This window comes from Pseudorca crassidens, chromosome 3 (assembly GCF_039906515.1).
Source record: "Pseudorca crassidens isolate mPseCra1 chromosome 3, mPseCra1.hap1, whole genome shotgun sequence".
Taxonomy (NCBI): Eukaryota; Metazoa; Chordata; class Mammalia; order Artiodactyla; family Delphinidae; genus Pseudorca; species Pseudorca crassidens.
In genome coordinates, this window is record NC_090298.1 from 115039477 (window position 1) to 115061832 (window position 22356).

The 22356-nt window shown below is 39.2% G+C and overlaps 1 pseudogene; it reads left to right on the forward strand.

The window, feature by feature from the left end:
* Positions 1-14027: 14027 nt before the first annotated feature.
* Positions 14028-15757, forward strand: LOC137221702 (sorting nexin-5 pseudogene; annotated as a pseudogene).
* Positions 15758-22356: the final 6599 nt, after the last annotated feature.

Sequence of the window (22356 nt, forward strand, 5' to 3'; positions counted from 1 at the left end):
AGAAATTAAAACCTTTACAGACAAGCAAAAGCTGAGAGAGTTCAGCACCACCAAACCAGCTTTACAACAAATGCTAAAGGATCTTCTCTAGGCAAGAAACACAAGAGAAGGAAAAGACCTATAATAACGAACCCAAAACAATTTAGAAAATGGGAATAGGAACATACATATCGATAATTACCTTAAATGTAAATGGACTAAATGCTCCCACCAAAAGACACAGATTAGCTGAATGGATACAAAAACAAGACCCATATATATGCTGTCTACAAGAGACCCACTTCAGACCTAGAGACACATACAGACTGAAAGTAAGGGGATGGAAAAAGATACTCCATGCAAATGGAAACCAAAAGAAAGCTGGAGTAGCAATTCTCATATCACACAAAATAGACTTTAAAATAAGGACTATTAAAAGAGACAAAGAAGGACACTACATAATGATCAAGGGATCGATCCAAGAAGAAGATATAACAATTGTAAATATTTATGCACCCAACATAGGAGCACCTCAATACATAAGGCAAATACTAACAGCCATAAATGGGGAAATCGACAGTAACACATTCATAGTAGGGGACTTAAACACTCCACTTTCACCTATGGACAGATCATCCAAAATGAAAATAAATAAGGAAACACAAGCTTTAAATGATACATTAAACAAGATGGACTTAATTGATATTTATAGGACACTCCATCCAAAAACAACAGAATACACATTTTTCTCAAGTGCTCATGGAACATTCTCCAGGACAGATCATATCTTGGGTCACAAATCAAGCCTTGGTAAATTTAAGAAAATTGAAATTGTATCAAGTATCTTTTCTGACCACAATGCCATGAGACTAGATATCAATTACAGGAAAAGATCTGTAAAAAATACAAACACATGGAGGCTAAACAATACACTACTTAATAATGAAGTGATCACTGAAGAAATCAAAGAGGAAATCAAAAAATACCTAGAAACAAATGACAATGGAGACACAACGATCCAAAACTTGTGGGATGCAGCAAAAGCAGTTCTAAGGGGGAAGTTTATAGCAATACAAGCCCACCTTAAGAAGCAGGAAACATCTAGAATAAACAACCTAACCTTGCACCTCAAGCAATTAGAGAAAGAAGAACAAAAAAACCCCAAAGCTAGCAGAAGGAAAGAAATCATAAAAATCAGATCAGAAATAAATGAAAAAGAAATGAAGGAAACAATAGCAAAGATCAATAAAACTAAAAGCTGGTTCTTTGAGAAGATAAACAAAATAGATAAACCACTAGCCAGACTCATCAAGAAAAAAAGGGAGAAGACTCAAATCAATAGAATTAGAAATGAAAAAGGAGAGGTAACAACTGACACTGCAGAAATAAAAGAGATCATGAGAGATTACTACAAGCAACTCTATGCCAATAAAATGGACAATCTGGAAGAAATGGACAAATTCTTAGAAAGGCACAACCTGCCAAGACTGAATCAGGAAGAAATAGAAAATATGAACAGACCAATCACAAGCACTGAAATTGAAACTGTGATTAAAAATCTTCCAACAAAGAAAAGCCCAGGACCAGATGGCTTCACAGGCGAATTCTATCAAACATTTAGAGAAGAGCTAACACCTATCCTTCTCAAACTCTTCCAAAATATAGCAGAGGGAGGAACACTCCCAAACTCCTTCTACGAGGCCACCATCACCTTGATACCAAAACCAGACAAGGATGTCACAAAGAAAGAAAACTACAGGCCAATATCACTGATGAACATAGATGCAAAAATCCTCAACAAAATACTAGCAAACAGAATCCAACAGCACATTAAAAGGATCATACACCATGATCAAGTGGGGTTTATTCCAGGAATGCAAGGATTCTTCAATATACACAAATCTATCAATGTGATAAACCATATTAACAAATTGAAGAAGAAAAACCACATGATCACCTCAATAGATGCAGAGAAAGCTTTTGACAAAATTCAACACCCATTTATGATAAAAACCCTGCAGAAAGTAGGCATAGAGGGAACTTTCCTCAACATAATAAAGGCCATATATGACAAGCCCATAGCAAACATCATCCTCAATGGTGAAAAACTGAAAGCATTTCCACTAAGATCAGGAACAAGACAAGGTTGCCCACTCTCACCACTCTTATTCAACATAGTTTTGGAAGTTTTAGCCACAGCAATCAGAGAAGAAAAAGAAATAAAAGGAATCCAAATCGGAAAAGAAGAAGTAAAGCTGTCACTGTTTGCAGATGACATGATCCTATACATAGAGAATCCTAAAGATGATACCAGAAAACTACTAGAGCTAATCAATGAATTTGGTAAAGTGGCAGGATACAAAATTAATGCACAGAAATCTCTGGCATTCCTATACACTAATGATGAAAAATCTGAAAGTGAAATTAAGAAAACACTCCCATTTACCATTGCAACAAAAAGAATAAAATATCTAGGAATAAACCTACCTAAGGAGACAAAAGACCTGTATGCAGAAAATTATAAGACACTGATGAAAGAAATTGAAGATGATACAAATAGATGGAGAGATATACCATGTTCTTGGATTGGAAGAATCAACATTGTGAAAATGACTCTACTACCCAAAGCAATCTATAGATTCAATGCAATCCCTATCAAACTACCACTGGCATTTTTCACAGAACTAGAACAAAAAATTTTGCAATTTGTATGGAAACACAAAAGACCCCGAATAGCCAAAGCAATCTTGAGAACGAAAAAAGGAACTGGAGGAATCAGGCTCCCTGACTTCAGACTATACTACAAAGCTACAGTTATCAAGACGGTATGGTACTGGCACAAAAACAGAAAGACAGATCAATGGAACAGGATAGAAAGCCCAGAGATAAACCCATGCACATATGGACACCTTATCTTTGATAAAGGTGGCAGGAATGTACAGTGGAGAAAGGACAGCCTCTTCAATAAGTGGTGCTGGGAAAACTGGACAGCTACATGTAAAAGTATGAGATTAGATCACTCCCTAACACCATACACAAAAATAAGCTCAAAATGGATTAAAGACCTAAATATAAGGCCAGAAACTATCAAACTCTTAGAGGAAAACATAGGCAGAACACTCTATGACATAAATCACAGCAAGATCCTTTCTGACCCACCTCCTAGAGTAATGGAAATAAAAACAAAAATAAACAAATGGGACCTAATGAAACTTCAAAGCTTTTGCACAGCAAAGGAAACCATAAACAACACCAAAAGACAACCCTCAGAATGGGAGAAAATATTTGCAAATGAAGTAACCGACAAAGGATTAATCTCCAAAATTTACAAGCAGCTCATGCAGCTCAATAACAAAAAAACAAACAACCCAATCCAAAAATGGGCAGAAGACCTAAATAGACATTTCTCCAAAGAAGATATACAGACTGCCAACAAACACATGAGAGAATGCTCAACATCATTAATCATTAGAGAAATGCAAATCAAAACTACAATGAGATATCACCTCACACCAGTCAGAATGGCCATCATCAAAAAATCTAGAAACAATAAATGCTGGAGAGGGTGTGGAGAAAAGGGAACACTCTTGCACTGCTGGTGGGAATGTGAATTGGTTCAGCCACTATGGAGAACAGCATGGAGGTTCCTTAAAAAGCTACAAATAGAACTACCATATGACCCAGCAATCCCACTACTGGGCATATACCCTGAGAAAACCGAAATTCAAAAAGAGTCATGAACCAAAATGTTCATTGCAGCTCTATTTACAATAGCCCAGAGATGGAAACAACCTAAGTGCCCATCATCGGATGAATGGATAAAGAAGATGTGGCACATATATACAATGGAATATTACTCAGCCATAAAAAGAAACGAAATTGAGCTATTTGTAATGAGGTGGATAGACCTAGAGTCTGTCATACAGAGTGAAGTAAGTCAGAAAGAAAAAGACAAATACCATATGCTAACACATATATATGGAATTTAAGAAAAAAAATGTCATGAAGAACCTAGGGGTAAGGCAGGAATAAAGACGCAGACCTCCTAGAGAACGGACATGAGGTTATGGGGAGGGGGAAGGGTGAGCTGTGACAGGGCGAGAGAGAGTCATGGACATATACACACTAACAAACGTAGTAAGGTAGATAGCTAGTTGGAAGCAGCCGCATGGCACAGGGAGATTGGCTTGGTGCTTTGTGACAGCCTGGAGGGGTGGGATAGGGAGGGTGGGAGGGAGGGAGACGCGGGAGGGAAGAGATATGGGAACATATGTATATGTATAACTGATTCACTTTGTTATAAAGCAGAAACTAACACACCATTGTAAAGCAATTATACCCCAATAAAGATGTTAAAAAAAAAATTAAATACAAAGAAAAAATATTACAAGCAGCAAGGGAAAAACAACAAATAACATACAAGGGAATCCCCATAAGGTTAACAGCTGATCTTTCAGCAGAAACTCTGCAAGCCAGAAGGGAGTGTCAGGACATATTTAAAGTGATGAAAGGGAAAAACCTACAAACAAGATTACTCTACCCAGCAAGGATCTCATTCAGATTCAACAGAGAAATTAAAACCTTTACAGACAAGCAAAAGCTGAGAGAGTTCAGCACCACCAAACCAGGTTTACAACAAATGCTAAAGGAACTTCTCTAGGCAGGAAACACAAGAGAAAGAAAAGACCTACAATAACAAACCTAAAACAATTAAGAAAATGGTAATAGGAACATACATATCGATAACTACCTTAAATGCAAATGGATTAAATGCTCCAACCAAAAGACACAGACTGGCGGAATGGATACAAAAACCAGACCTGTATATATGCTGTCTACAAGAGACCCACTTCAGACCTAGAGACACATACAGACTGAAAGTGAGGGGATGGAAAAAGATATTCCATGAAAATGGAAATCAACAGAAAGCTGAAGTAGCAATTCTCATATCAGACAAAATAGACTTTAAAATAAAGACTATTACAAGAGACAAAGAAGGACACTACATAATGATCAACAGATCAATCCAAAAAGAAGATGTAACAATTGTAAATCTTTCTGCACCCAACATAGGAGCACTTCAATACATAAGGCAAATGCTAACAGCCATAAAAGGGGAAATCGACAATAATACAATAATAGTAGGGGACTTTAACATCCCACTTTCACCAATGGACAGATCAACCAAAATGACAATAAATAAGGAAACACAAGCTTTAAATGACACATTAAACAGGATGGACTTAATTGATATTTATAGGACATTCCATCTAGAAACAACAGAATACACTTTCTTCTCAAGTGCTCATGGAAAATTCTCCAGGATAGATCATATCTTGGGTCACAAATCAAGCCTTGGTAAATTTAAGAAAACTGAAATTGTATCAAGTATCTTTTCAAACCACAATGCTATGAGACTGGATATCAATTACAGTAAAAAAAACTGTAAAAAATATAAACACATGGAGGCTAAACAATACACTACTAAATAACCAAGAGATCACTGAAGAAATCAAAGAGGAAATCATAAAATACCTAGAAACAAATGACAATGAAAATGCAACGGCCCAAAACCTATGGAATGCAGCAAAAGCAGTTCTAAGAGGGAAGTTTATAGAACTACAATACTACCTCAAGAAACAAGAAAAATCTCAAATAAACAACCCAGCCTTACACCTAATGCATTAGAGAAAGAAGAACAGAAGAAAACCCAAAGTTAGCGGAAGGAAAGAAATCATAAAGATCAGATCAGAAATAAATGAAAAAGAAATGAAGGAAACGAAAGCAAGGATCAATAAAACTAAAAGCTGGTTCTTGGAAAAGATAAACAAAATTGATAAACCACTAGCCAGGTTCATCCAGAAAAAACAGGAGAAGACTCAAATCAACAGAATTAGAAATGAAAAACAAGAAGTAACAACTGACACCGCAGAAATATAAAGGATCATGAGAGATTACTACAAGCAACTATATGCCAATAAAATGGACAACCTAGAAGAAATGGACAAATTCTTAGAAAAGCACAACCTTCCAAGACTGAACCAGGAAGAAATAGAAAATATAAACAGACCAATCACAAGCACTGAAATTGAAACTGTGATTAAAAATCTTCCAACAAACAAAAGCCCAGGACCAGATGGATTCACAGGCAAATACTATCAAACATTTAGAGAAGAGCTAACACCTACCCTTCTCAAACTCTTCCAAAATACATAAGAGAGAGAAACACTCCCAAACTCATTCTATGAGGCCACCATCATCCTGATATCAAAACCAGACAAAGATGTCACAAAAAAAGAAAACTACAGGCCAATATCACTGATGAACATAGATGCAAAATTCCTCAACAAAATGCTATCAAACAGAATCCAGCAACACATTAAAGGATCATACACCATGATTAAGTGGGGTTTCGCCCAGGAATGCAAGGATTCTTCCATATATGCAAATCAATCAATGGATACACCATATTAACAAACTGAGGGATAAAAACCACATGATAATCTCAATAGATGCAGAAAAAGCTTTCGACAAAATTCAACACCGCTTTATGATAAAAACTCTCCAGAAAGTAGGTATAGAAGGAACTTTCCTCAACATAATAAAGGCCATATATGACAAACCCACAGCCAACATCATTCTCAATGGTGAAAAACTGAAACCATTTCCACTAAGATCAGGAACAAGACAAGGTTGCCCACTCTCATCACTCTTATTCAACACAGTTGTGGAAGTTTTAGCCACAGCAATCAGAGAAGAAAAAGAAATAAAAGGAATCCAAATCAGAAAAGAAGAAGTAAAGCTGTCACTGTTTGTAGATGACATGATACTATGCAGAGAGAATCCTAAAGATGCTACCAGAAAACTACTAGAGCTAATCAATGAATTTGGTAAAGTAGAAGGATACACAATTAATGCACAGAAATCTCTTGCATTCCTATACACTAATGATGAAAAATCTGAAAGTGAAATTAAGAAAATACTCCCATTTACCATTGCAACAAAAAGAATAAAATATCTAGCAATAAACCTACCTAAGGAGACAAAAGACCTGTAAGCAGAAAAATATAAGACACTGATGAAAGAAATTGAAGATGATACAAATAGATGGAGAGATATACCACGTTCTTGGATTGGAAGAAACAACACTGTGAAAATGACTCTACTACCCAAAGCAATCTACAAATTCAATGCAATCCCTATCAAACTACCACTGGCATTTTTCACAGAAATAGAACAAAGCATTTCACAATTTGTATGGAAACACAAAAGACCCCGAATAGGCAAAGCAATCATGAGAAAGAAAAACGGAGCTGGAGGAATCAGGCTCCCTGACTTCAGACAATACTACAAAGCTACAGTAATCAAGACAGTATGGTACTGGCACAAAAACAGAAATATAGATCAATAGAACAGGATAGAAAGCACAGAGATAAGCCCATGCACATATAGTCACCTTATCTTTGATAAAGGAGCAAAGGATATACAATGGAGAAAAGACAGCCTCTTCAATAAGTGGTGCTGGAAAAACTGGACAGCTACATGTGAAAGAATTAAATTAGAACACTCCCTAACACTATACATAAAAATAATCTCAAAATGGATTAAAGACCTAAATTTAAGTCCAGACACTATAAAACTCTTAGAGGAAAACACAGGCAGAACACTCTATGACATAAATCACAGCAAGATCCTTTCTGACCCACCTCCTAGAGAAATGGAAATAAAAACAAAAACAAACAAATGGGACCTAATGAAACTTAAAGCTTTTGAACAGCAAAGTAAACCATAAACAAGACCAAAAGACAACCCTCAGAATGGAAGAAAATATGTGCAAATGGAGCAACGGACAAAGGATTAAACTCCAAAATATAAAAACAGCTCATGAAGTTCAATATCAAAAATACAAACAACCCAATCTAAAAATGGGCAGAAGACCTAAATAGACATTTCTCCAAAGAAGACATACAGATGGCCAAGAGACACATCAAAAGATGCTCAACATCACTAATTATTAGAGAAATGCAAGTCAAAACTACAATGAGGTACTACCTCACACCAGTCAGAATGACCATCATCAAAAAATCTACAAACAATAAATGCTGGAGACGGTGTGGAGAAAAGGGAACCCTCTTGTATTGTTGGTGGGAATGTAAATACAGCCACTATGGAGAACAGTATGGAAGTTCCTTAAAAAACAAAAAATAGAACTACCATATGACCCAGGAATCCCATTACTGAGCATATATCCTGAGAAAACCATAATTCAAAAAGTCATGTACCGCAATGTTCATTGCAGCCCTATTTACAATAGCCAGGACATGGAAGCAACCTAAGTGTCCATCGACAGATGAATGGATAAAGAAGATGTGGCACATATATACAATGGAATATTACTCAGCCGTAAAAAGAAACGAAATTGAGTTATGTGTAGTGAGGTGGATGGACCTAGAGTCTGTCATACAGAGTGAAGTAAGTCAGAAAGAGAGAAACAAATACCTTATGCTAACGCATATTTATGGAATCAAAAAAAAATGGTTCTGAAGAACCTAGGGGCAGGACAAGATAAAGACGCAGATGTAGAGAATGGCCTTGAGGACACGGGGAGGGGGAAGGGTATGCTGGGACGAAGTGAGAGAGTGGCATTGACATGTATACACAACCCAAAGTAAAATAGACAGCTAGTGGAAAGCAGCCGCATAGCACAGGGACATCAGCTTGGTGCTTTGTGACCACCTAGAGGGGTGGGATAGGAGGGTGGGAGGGAGAGGGAGGGGATATGGGGATATATGTATACATATAGCTGATTCACTTTGTTATACAGCAGCAACGAACACAGCAATATAAAGCAACTTTACTCCAATAAAGATGCTAAAAAAAAAAAAAAGAATAGGGAGAGAAATGTGCAGGATGAATATATTTGTCAGGACAGGCTTGTATATGCTACAGTAACAAACAACACCAAATCTCTCAGGTCAGGGCCTGAGACTGGGGACGACTTCTGCTCCACATAATCACTCATGGACCCAAGATATTAAGGTTCCACCATCTTGTAGTTATACTATCTGAAATACATGACCTTTTCAGTTACTCAGGCAAGGAGAGGGAAAGATGATGAGTCTCATACCAGCAATTAAATGCTCTGGCCTAAAAGTGATATGCACATCACTTCCACTCAAAGCCCATTGGTCAGAACTATTCATATGTCCCTACCTAAATGCAAGGGATGAAGAAATATAATTCTCCAGTGTGCCCAGCAGAAGAAAACCAGATATGGGTGGACACCATAAGTCTCTATCACAATGGAGCCAAGGTTATTGGTATCTTGATTCAAACGGGTCAGCCAATAGCCTTTACGAAGGATCTTGAAGGGCTTTACAATACCCCCTGATTATCATTCTTCATTTTCTAAATGAAAATGATTATCATTCTATCATTATCTATCATTCTACCAACTTTCATTTTCTGAAATTCTGGGGATGACCAGTTTGTCAGTTGACCCTTAAGCTTTGACTCTTCTCACGAATATCTACTTGCTCCAGGTGACCTCACTTCAGTGCTCACAGAAGCACTTATTAATTTACAAAAAGCATTCCCTTATAGCTTCTTCTCAGTACAATAAAAAGGCTTCTTTCCATCCTAAGTTATTTCTTTTTGTCCTGATTCTTACCTTCTTGACACAGTACCCATCTCAAACACGTACTCCTAAAAATGGTTAAGAGAAAGATAACTGAGGGACTTCCCTGGTGGCGCAGTGGCTAAGAATCCGCCTGCCAACGCAGGGGACATGGGTTCGAGCCCTGGTCTGGGAAGATCCCACATGCTGTGGAGCAACAAAGTCCGTTCGCCACAACTACTGAGCCTGTGCTCTAAAGCCCACGAGCCACAACTACTGAGCCCACGCACCACAACTACTGAAGCCCTCATGCCTAGAGCCCATGCTCTGCAACAAGAGAAGCCACTGCAATGAGAAGCCTGCACGCCACAACTAGAGAAAGCACATGCGCAGCAACAAAGACCCAACGCAGCCAAAAATTAATTAATTAATTATTTTTAAAAAGATAACTGAAAATAAAATTCAATATCCTTGAGTCTGGGATATTGAAAGCCCAGAACAAGATGATCAGCCACTATCTGTGCTTAAATGATCTTGTATTTTTAAAAAGAAAAGCTAAACTCACCCTTTGATCTTCCCAAGGTGGCCCTTCCATTCCAATTAAAATAGACATTTATTTTGTCCACAACATATGGTCACTGCAGTCTCTGGGACTTTGCCCCATGGTGCTCTTCTTCTGTTCTGAAAACGAACCAGTTTTTTATTATAATTAGTTTTTATTATTTCTTTTAAATTTTTATTGGAGTGTAGTTGCTTTACAGTGTTGTATTAGTTTCTACTGTACAGCAAAGTGAATCAGCTATATATCCCCTCTTTTTTGGATTTCCTTCCCATTTAGGTCACCACAGAGCACTGAGTAGAGTTCCCTGAGCTATACAGTAGGTTCTCATTAGTTATCTATTTTATACATAGTATCAATAGTGTATATATGTCAATCACAATCTCCCAATTCATCCCACCCCCCCTTCCCCCTCTTGGTGTCCATACGTTTGTTCTCTACATCTGTGTCTCTATTTCTGTTTTGCAAATAAGATCATCTATACCATTTTTCTAGATTCCACATATATGCGTTAATATACAATATTTGTTTTTCGCTTTCTGACTTACTTCACTCTATATGACAGTCTCTAGATCCATCCACATCTCTACAAATGACCCAATTTCATTCCTTTTTATGGCTGAGTAATATTCCACTGTATATGTGTACCACAAGAAAAGCAACTAGTTTTGATCCATAATTTCCTTCAAGGTCTAGTCCAAGGTTCACCTCCCCTAAAAAGCCTTTTCTCAGCCAACCTGACTCACATTGTGCCTCCAGTCCTTGGGCCCCTCAGTGCCTGTACACAAAGTCATCTATTCCTGCTGCCCACCCCTTCTCTATTTCTACACATAGTACTCTGCTTCCAGGCTGCCAGCCTGTCCCTAACAAAACTGTGAGCACCTCACCAGCAGATTCAGGCCTTTTTATCTCTTGACTCTCCCTGAGTGTCTAGCATGGGGCCAGATCTACTTGCTAAGTAAAGCAAAGATAACCTAGAGAATTTCTATCAGCTAGAGAAGATTCAACCTTTAGAAATTACCCAAATTTCTCAAATCCTAACATATAACAGAATTGAGAATCCCTTTGTCCTATTAACCTTGCCAGAGCAAGGAAATTAAAAATTGGTATACAAGAAGGAAAAAGAAAATAGTTATTATTTACCTTCTCATGCGTTCACATTCAGCATCTGTTTTCTTACAAAGTTCCAAACAGCATCACTGTTTACAATTATTAAGAGCTGCATTCATCAAGTAGATACACAATATTTTACTGATCATTTCTGTGGCTAGATGTTTAGATCGCTTTAAAGTATTATATGATATGACATGATATTACATTACATTATATAAGAAATGACATTGTGATCAAATGACACTGTGATAAAACTTTGCCTGTGTTTTGGATTATTTCCTTAGGATAGGTTCCTAAAAGTGGATCTGTCAGGTCAAAAGTTACGAACATTTTTATTATGCCTGATGTATACTATAAACCCATGACAAATTCTTAAATACCGTTTGGCTCTAGGATATTATAATTCTACTGCTAAGAAATGGAAGCCCCCAATGGTAAACATTTTTTAAGGCAGGCAGAATAGTAAAAGTCAAGAAAGCAAGACTCTGAAATCAGATTGCCGGAGTTCAAATCCCAGTTCTATCACTTGCTATCTATATAGACATAAACAAGTTACTGAATCCTTCTGAGACTATGTACATAAAGAACAGGGTCTGGCACGTAGTAAGGGCTCAATAAATGTTAATCATTATCATTGCTTTTAGATTAACAAAAAGAAGATGAATCTATAATTCAAAAATCCAAGCATTATCCTCAAATATTACAGAGGAAATAAACATAAAACAAATGACAAAACAATACTCCTGTACCTAGAACATAAGTAAGCAGGTTCATTTACTGTGAATACTATTTACACTACTGTGGTTATTAATTACATATAAATAAAAATAATTACCATTTTACTGAGTGCCAGTTTTCTTTAAAAACCTCTACATACACTGTCTCATTTAATTTAACCACCACAACAACCCTGTGTGGTGGTAGTATTAATAACAATAACAATGATAGCTAATAATTTCCAACTGCTGATTATGTGCCATACATGGCTATAGATAATAATTTATTAATCATTATAAAACCTATGAAGTAGAGCTTTTCATTTCACTATTATCCTCATTTTACAGACAATATAATTGACATACGCAGAGGTTAAAGAACTTGTCCAAGGTTACATAGCTAATAAGGTAGATATTATTCTATTCACTTTATAGTTAAGAAAACTGAGACTTAGGGACTTCCCTGGTGGTACAGTGGCTAAGACTCTGCACTCCCAATGCAGGGGGCCTGGGTTCAATCCCTGGTCAGGGAAATAGATCCCATATGCTGCAACTAAGAGTTTGCATGCTGCAACTAAAGATACTGCAGGCCACAACTAAAGATACTGCATTCCACAACTAAAGATCCCCCATGCCACAATGAAGATCCCGCATGCTGCAACTAAAGACCCCACATGCCACAAGGAAGATCCCACACACGGCAACAAAGATCCCGAGTGCTGCAACTAAAACCCAGCATAGTCAAATAAATATTTTTTTTTAATGAAAAGAAAAGAAAACAGAGATGTAAAGAAAATTGTCTATAAAGGTAAGTAACTGGGGCAGGCTTTGAACCAGTATCTGTTAAGACTCTCAATCCACACTCTTTTGTTCTACCACTCTGCCAAATTTATGTGGATTTTCTGTGTACAGAGAATGCCCTATATAGATAACAAATGTTTAAGGCTGGCTTCCCTCATTCTTGCCTTCTTTTTCCATAAGCCATGGGATACTGAGGACTGTCTCATTTTAACATGTGCCTCTGAGTAGAATATAATTGGGAAGGCAAGCCCAACATGAAAGCCCATATACTGAAATGTGTCCTTTAAAATGACTCTTTCTCCCGAGGCATTATGTGTTGTAGTCCTTTGAGAATGCGTACCTGAGAGTTTCTAAGGCTTACCTTTCAGATACTTGGGGATTCCTAAACAGGTGCTTACGGCAACTCTCCTTCAAAAGGTTTTTCAAATGGTTGCTACAGAAAGGTCTCCTATTTCTCTCTGCCTCAGAAAGTCCTCAAAATTCTCACCACTTGGAGAAACAAAAGCTGCTTCAAGCCTCCCAAAACACCTGGAAAATACTCACATTTATAAAGAGACTGAACCCACAGGAAGAAACTGGGATTGAAGTCTTAACTCTTGAATAAACTGATTGCTTCATCTTCGACAAACTATTTCCCTTCTCTGCGCCTCAGTTTCCTCTTCTACAAGATGAGGCACTGGATTAGATGGTTTTCCAGGTTCACTAGAGCTCTGATTCAAGGATGAAAATTAAAGTGAGTTTGGAGTCTATAGCGGTGCAATCCCAGGGGGGAACAGTTGTATGAAAGTCCAAAGCCCAGATTTGCAACCATTAACAGAAACAGATTTGCAACGATTAACTGAAACCCACCAGGGCTGGTTTAACTTCAACAGGGAAGGAAAGTGCCCTGGGATTCTGATTTAAGAATGCAAGTCCTGTGCTTCCCTGGTGGCGCAGTGGTTGAGAGTCCACCTGCCGATGCAGGGTACACGGGTTCGTGCCCCGGTCCGGGAAGATGCCACATGCCGCCGAGCGGCTGGGCCCGTGAGCCATGGCCGCTGAGCCTGCGCGTCCGGAGCCTGTACTCCGCAACGGGAGAGACCACAACAGTGAGAGGCCCGCATACCGCAAAAAAAAAAAGAATGCAAGTCCTGCTTTCTTGAGACGCGCCTCGCTGGGAGAGTGTCAGGGGCACCGCGTCCCCGTGGCAGCCTGCAGTCGGCTTCAGTGTGGCTCGGAGCCAGGCCAGGCAGCCACACTCGAGGCCCGCGTTGCCATGGCCACAGTTCCCAAGTTGCTGCAGCAGCAGGAGGAGGAACACAGCAAGCTGAGATCTGTATCGGTGGACCTGAATGTTGATCCCTTGCTTCAGACTGACATACCTTATGCACTCAGTGAGAGAGATAAAGTCAAATTTACAGTACACACCACGACCACGCTGCCCACGTTTCAGAGCCCAGAGTTTTCTGTTACAAGGCAACATGAAGATTTTGTGTGGCTACATGACACTCTTATTGAAACTACAGACTACGCTGGGCTTATTATTCCGCCCGCACCTGCAAAGCCTGACTTCAATGGCCCTTGAGAGAAGATGCAGAAACTGGGAGAGGGTGAAGGGTTTATGACCAAAGAAGAATTTGCCAGGATGAAGCAAGAGCTGGAAGCTGAGTATCTCGTGGTCTTCAAGAAGACTGTGTCTTCCCGTGAAGTCTCTCTTCAGCGGCTCTCCTCTCACCCTGTTCTCAGTAATGATTGCAACTTTCACATTTTCCTGGAATATGATCAAGATCTAAGTGTTAGGCAGAAAAATACCAAAGAGATGTTTGGTGGCTTTTTCAAAAGTGTGGTGAAAGCACTGATGAAGTCCTTTTTTCAGGAGTTATGGAGGTAGATGACTTCTTTGAACAAGAGAAGCATTTCCTCAGTAACTATTATGATAGGATCAAGGGTTCCTTTGCAAAGGCTGACAGAATGACCAGCGCTAATAAAAATGTAGCAGACGGTTACATCCTCACCGCAGCCTGCTTGCATAGCCTGGCTTTAGAAGAGCCCACGGTCATCAGAAAGTACCTACTGAAGGTGGCTGAGCTATCTGAAAAACTTAGGAAAGTAGAGAGTCGAGTCTCCTCAGATGAAGACTTAAAGCTGACAGAGCTCCTCCGATACTACATGCTCAACATAGAGGCTGCTAAGGATCTCTTATATAGACGCACCGAAGCCCTCATTGACTATGAGAATTCAAACAAGGCGCTGGATAAGGCCTGGTTAAAAAGCAAAGACGTCAAGCTGGCTGAGGCATACCAGCAGGAATACTGCCAGAAATTTGAACAGCTTTCTGAATCTGCAAAAGAAGAGCTAATCAATTTCAAACAAAAGAGAGTGGCAGCATTTAGGAAGAATCTGATTGAAATGTCTGAACTGGAAATAAAGCATGCCAGGAACAACATCTCCTTCCTGCAGAGCTGCATCGACTTGTTCAAGAACAACTGAACAAAGGATATGAATGTGAAGAAAGCCAGCATCATTTGCACTCAGATCATTACCACAGAAGATTACCTTTGACTTTAATTTAAAATTATGTGAATAAATATTTTGATTTCTAAAGATCTTAACACTTACCCATGTTGGTTTAAAAATATTTCTATTGCATGCTACTTGGACACAACTAATCTTTATGCATTTAATACCTCAGAATGGGTAGAATCTAAGTACTGGGTTCTCCTCTAATTTGTCTTTCGTAATTAAGAAAGGGTGTGGGAATCTCATGCCTTCTGGAGTCTGTAAGGAGTGGCCTGGCACATGCTGCCTCACTGTTCCATGTACCCATGCCCCTACAAACCGGTTACTTTAGGGTAGGTGCCGATTATAACAGATAAGTCAGCCGCTTGTTACAGGTAAGAGACATTCTATCTCTTCATTAGGTAATTTGCCCTTTCTTACTCTCCTGGTTCTTTAATCACCTTGAGTTGTTTGTACTATAAAAAGAGCAAGAAAAATCTCATATCTTTATATACACCCTTTGCAGCCCCATTTTTGTAGTAGGGGAGAGAAGCATCTTAAGGGTATAAGAACAAGTAACAAGGCCTAATTTAGAAGGTGGCCAGATCTACATTAAGAAAGATGTGACCCCCCTCTCTAATGCGGGGGGGGCGGTATGTGTGTGTTTGGACTTTTTATAAAGTGTACAATAAAATAATAATCCATGCTCTTAAAAAAAAAAAAAAAATGCAAGTCCTGGGAATTCCCCGATGGTCCAGTGGTTAGGACTCTGCGCTTCCACTACAGGAGGCACAGGTTCTATCCCTGGTCACCTGTAAGCTGCATGGCACTGCCAAAAAAAAAAAACAGAATGTGAGTCCTTTGAGAAATTATTTAACATGGACTTGAAGGATTTGGTGGAGGAATGTAGGCAGTGGTAAAGGAATAAATCTTCTTCAACTTTGCAGGAAAGAGCAAAGCAGCATCGAATCCCTTTCATATGTTTTTCCCTGTGCTAAAGACAGGAGCAAAGATAGGCTCCTGCTGCCACCTTGTGGCACATTGGACAGCTTAGAAGGAAGGGTTTACTCAATCTGGGTGCCCCCAAGTCTAAAATACCCTCAAGAAACCACATCTTCTTTCTCCCTTAACAATTACACAGAGCTTGATTACTCACAAAACACTTCCAACCCTATGATCTCGTTTCATTCTCTCAGCAACTATGTTGAGTGGCAGGAAGGAGTTAATAACACCATTTTACCAACAGACTATGTGATTTACCTACCGTCACAGTAGCTGGCAGTCAGGACTTGAACACACATCCTGACTCTAAATGAGGCAGTTCATTCACTACTATGTAGGAGTGGGGATGAAACAGGTTTAGGTATGCTCTAGGCCTAGGAATTTGAGAGAGGGAAGCTTGGGAAAAGGAAAACTCAATTTCTTGTGCAGACACAACTGGCCACAGGCTACAGTCAGGCTGCATGTCTATAGAAAAAGACATTCAAATAAGCCTGGATTCCTGCCTTCCTTCCTGGTTTGCACATTCTTGGTTAACATCTCTAGCCACTCCAGCTGGCCTCCCTCCCTCTGCTCCCCAACCCCAGCCTATAAATCAGGGCTCAAGACTTATAGCTAAATGCTGAACACCAAACAGATCCCAGGCACAGGAGTCACAACATCCAGAAATCAGCAAGAACTACTGGGAGCACTGCTGTGTCCCTGGGTTAGAGCTCATAAGATTTGTGGCTCAGCCAAAATCTTCTTATAAGTTTTCATGGGAAGCCCAATTGGCTTGTCTCATAATGATGTCATGCTCACTGAAACAAAAGGGGCAATGCTGGGGTTACATGATTTACCAACTGGCATATAGGAATGGCCTAAAATTAATCTGAGTGTCCAATTACTCCAAGGCAACCATAACTTCTTTGATATGGAATTACAAAGCCCAGTGCCTAAACCTTCCACCACCATAGGCATTCCTTCTGGTTCATTCATTCATTCATTCCCTAAGTGAGTAGAGCACATTCACCAAATGAGTAGGGCACTGTTATAATCCCTTTGATTGAGATTTTGTTGCCTAGTGGTGAACAGAGGGAAATAAGGAAAGAACATAATTACAAATGCATGTGAGATATATATATTAAGTACTCGGGGGTTAGGAGGGAAAAATAAGATTCCTTCTGGTTTGGGTGTTAGGGGATTGGGGGCAATAAGTGGATAAAGAATTATTTCACAGATATAGAACACAAAACACTTTGCAGTCTGGCCTTTACAAACCTTCTCTGCCTTCTCTCCAGCTACTACTTTGTTCTTACCCTACCATATTCCGAACATAAATTTTCTTCAGTAATTTAAGGATTAAGAGTTTAGGCTTTGGAATCAGATAGATCTTGGTTCTAATCCCAGCTCTGACACATTATACAACCTTGGGCAAGGCTGGAATTTCCCCAAGCCACAGTTTCCTCATCTGCAAAGTGGAGATTACAGTAATACTCATTTTAAAAGGTTTTTGTAAGAGTCAACTGATGTCACGTAGGCAAAGCACCTAGCTTTGTGCTAGATGCACAGTAAAAACATAGTAAATAGCAATCAATATTGTTAGTTAACTCTGTGCCTTTGATCTTTTCTTTGCCTGAGATTCTCTTCATATTCTCAGACTGTTTTACCCCTATTTCTCTTTTAGAGCCATCACAAAAGTGTATTTTCTTCAGTGCCAGGTCCTGCTAGCTGTCCCTCACTGAGTTCAGAACCTTTGTTCATTCCTACATGACTGTGTTTATGTGACGTCAACTTGTATTTGTTTATGTCTGTCTTAAGTCTGTGAGGCTTCAGAGGGTAGCAACTGAGTCTTATTCATTATGCACTAGCACCTAAGCACAATACATGACTCATGGTACCACTAGAGAAATTACTGTTGAATAAATAAGATTATATTTGAACTGGATCTTAAATAAGTAGGATTTATTTTTTTTTTTTTAGTATTTATTTATTTGCACCAGGTCTTAGTTGCAGCAGGCGGGCTCCTTAGTTGCGGCTTGCAGGCTCCTTGCAGCTTGCGGGCTCCTTAGTTGTGGCATATGGACTCCTTAGTCGTGGCATGCAAACTCTTGGTTGCAGAATGCATGTGGGATCTAGTTCCCTGACCAGGGGTTGAACCTGGGCCCCCTGCATTGGGAACTCAGAGTCTTAACCCCTGTACCACCAGGGAAGTCCCCAATAAGTAGAATTTAAAGCATACTTCCGAATGGCCTTTTAAATGTGAATATTAACCTATTAATGTTGTACACTAAACCACTGGAACCCACTATATTGAATATCAAACATTATCCTTAAGATGGGCTGACAGCATCATCCACCACAGTATAGACAGCAGAAGCAAGAAGAATTAAAATCCTGAAGGCTGTGGAACAAAAACCACAATCACAGAGAGTCAAACAAAATGAAATGGCAAAGGATTGTGTCCCAGATGAAGGAACAAGATAAAACCCCAGAAAAACAGATTGCCTGGAGATAGGCAATCTTCAGAAAAAGAATTCAGAATAATGACAGTGAAGATGATACAGGATCTCAGAGAAAGAATGGAGGCAGGTGTCGGGAAGTTGCAAGAAATATTCAACAAAGACCTAGAAGAACTAAAGAACAAACAAAAAGAGATGAATAATACAATAACTGAAATGAAAACTACACTAGAAGGAATCAATAGCAGAATAACTGAGGCAGAAGAAAGGATAAGTGACGTGGAAGACAGAATGGTGGAAATCACTGCCATGGAGTAGAATTAAGAAAAAAGAATGGGGCTTCCCTGGTGGCGCAGTGGTTGAGAGTCCGCCTGCCGATGCAGGGGACACAGGTTTGTGTCCCGGTCCGGGAAGATCCCACATGCCGCAGAGTGGCTGGGCCCATGCACCATGGCCGCTGAGCCTGCGCATCTGGAACTTGTGCTCCGCAACGGGAGAGGCCACAACAGTGAGAGGCCCGCGTACCGCAAAAAAAAAAAGAAAAATGAATGAAAAGAAATGAAGACAGCCTAAGAGACCTCTGGGACAACAATTAAACACAGCAACATTTGCAGTATAGGGGTCTCAGAAGGAGAAGAGAGAGAGAAAGGACCTGAGAAAATATTTGAAGAGATAATGGCAGAAAACTTCCCTAAAATGGGAAAGGAAACAGTCACTCAAGTCCAGGAAGTGCAAAGAGTCCCAGGCAGGATAAACCCAAGGAGGAATGCGCCAAGACACATAGTAATCAAATTGACAAAAATTAAAGACAAAGAAAAATTATTAAAAGCAACAAAGGAAAAATGACAAACAATATACAAGGGAACTCCCATAAGGTTATCAGCTGATTTCTCAGCAGAAACTCTGCAGGCCAGAAGGAAGTGGCATGATATATTTAAAGTGATGAAAGGGAAGAACCTAGAACCAAGAATATTCTACCCAGCAAGGCTCTCATTCAAATTTGCTGGAGAAATCAAAAGCTTTACAGAAAAGCAAAAGCTAAGAGAATTTAGCACCACCAGACCAGCTTTGCAACAAATGCTAAAGGAACTCCCCTATGTGGGGAAGAGACCAGCAACTTAAAACAACCTTGTACACATATAGACTGCTATATCAAAACCTCACGGGAACAGCAAGCCCAAAAACTACAATAGATACACACACAAAAAAGAAAAAGCAAGCCAACCTCAACACTAAAGATGGTCATCAAACCACAAGAGAAGACAACAAAAGAGGAAGAGAAGAAAAAGATCTACAAAAACAAACCCCAAACAGTTAAGAAAATGGCAATAGGAACATTCATATCAATAATTACCTTAAAAGTAAATGTATTAAATGCTCCAACCAAAAGACACAGACTGGCTGAATGGATACAAAAACCAGACCTGTATATATGCTGCCTACAAGAGACCCAGTTCCGGGCTTCCCTGGTGGCGCAGTGGTTGAGAGTCCACCTGCTGATGCAGGGGACACGGGTTCGTGCCCCGGTCCGGGAAGATCCCACATGCAGCGGAGCAGCTAGGCCCGTGAGCCATGGCCACTGAGCCTGAGCATCCGGAGCCTGTGCTCCGCAACGGGAGAGGCCACAGCAGTGAGAGGCACGCGTACCGCAAAAAAAAAAAAAAAGAGAGACCCAGTTCCGACCTAGGGACACATACAGACTGGAAGTGAGGGGATGGAAAAAGGTATTCCATGCAAATGGAAATCAAAAGAAAGCTGGAATAGCAATACTCATATCAGACAAAATAGACTTTAAAATAAAGACTGTTATACAAAGAAGGAAACTACATAATGATCAAGGGATCAATCCAAGAAGAAGATATAACAATTGTAAATATCTATGTACCCAACGTAGGAGCACCTCAATATATAAGGCAAATACTAACAGCCATAAAGGGAGAAATCAACAGTAACATAATAATAGTGGCGACTTTAACACCTCACTTTCATGAATGGACAGATCATCCAGATAGAAAATCAATAAGGAAACACAGGCCTGAAATGACACATTAAAGCAGATGGACTTAATTGATATTTATACAGTATTTCATCCAAAAGCACAATACACATTCTTCTCAAATGCACATGGAATATTCTCCAGGACTGACCACATGCTGGGCCACAAAGTGTGCCTCTGTATATTTAAAAAAATTGAAATCATATTAAGAATCTTTTCCAACCACTAAAAAACACAAACACATGGAGGCTAAACAATATGCTACTAAACAACCAATGGATTACTTAAGAAATCAAAGAGGGAATCAAAAAATACCTAGAGACAGGGACTTCCCTTGTGGCACAGTGGATAAGACTCCACACTCCCCCATGCAGGGGGCCTGGGTTTGATCCCTGGTCAGGGAACTAGATCCCAAATGCATGCTGCAACTAAGAATTCACATGCCACAAATAAGGAGCCTATGTGCTGCAACTAAGAAGCCAGTGAGCCACAACTAAGGAGCCAGCAAGCCGTAACTAAGGAGCCAGGCTGCCACAACTAAGACCTGGTGCAAACAAATAAATATTAAAAAAAACACCTAGAGACAAATGAAAATGAAAGCCCAACAATCCAAAACCTATGGGATGCAGCAAAAGCAGTTCTAACAGGAAATTTTATAGCGATACAGTCTTACCTCAGGAAACAAGAAAAATCTCAAACAACCTAAACTTACACCTAAAGCAACTAGAGAAAGAAGAACAAACAAAACCTAGAGTTAGCAGAAGGAAAGAACTCATAAAGATCAGAACAGAAATAAATGAAATAGAGACAAAGAAAACAAGAGCAAAGATCAATGAAACTAAAAGCTGGTTCTTTGAAAAGATAAACAAAATTGATAAACTTTTAGCCAGACTCATCAAGAAAAAAAGGGAGAAGACTCGAATCAATAAAATTAGAAATGAAAAAGGAGAAGTGACAAATGACACCACAGAAATACAAAGGATCATAAGAGACTACTACAAACAACTATATGCCAATAAAATGGGCAATCTGGAAGAAATGGACAAATCCTTAGAAAGGTACAATCTCCCAAGACTGAACCAGGAAGAAATAGAAAATATGAACAGACCAATCACAAGCACTGAAATTGAAACTATGATTAAAAATCTTCCACCAGGACATGATGGCTTCACAGGCGAATTCTATCAAACATTTAGAGAAGAGCTAACACCTATCCTTCTGAAACTGTTCCAAAAAATGGCAGAGGAAGGAAAACTTTCAAACTCATTCTATGAGGCCACCATCACCCTGATACCCAAACCAGACAAAGATACCACAAAAAAAGAAAATTATAGGCCAATATCACCAATGAACATAGACACAAAAATCCTCAACAAAATACTGGCAATCTGAATCCAACAATACATTAAAAGGATCATACACCATGGTCAAGTGGGATTTATCCCAGGGATACAAGGATTTTTCAATATCCGCAAATCCATCAGTGTGATACACCACATCAACAAACTGAAGAATAAAAACCATATGATCATCTCAACAGATGCAGAAAAAGCTTATGACAAAATTCAGCACCGATTTATGATAAAAACTCTCCAGAAAGTGGGCATAGAGGGAACATACCTCAACATAATAAAGGTCATATATGACAGACCTACAGT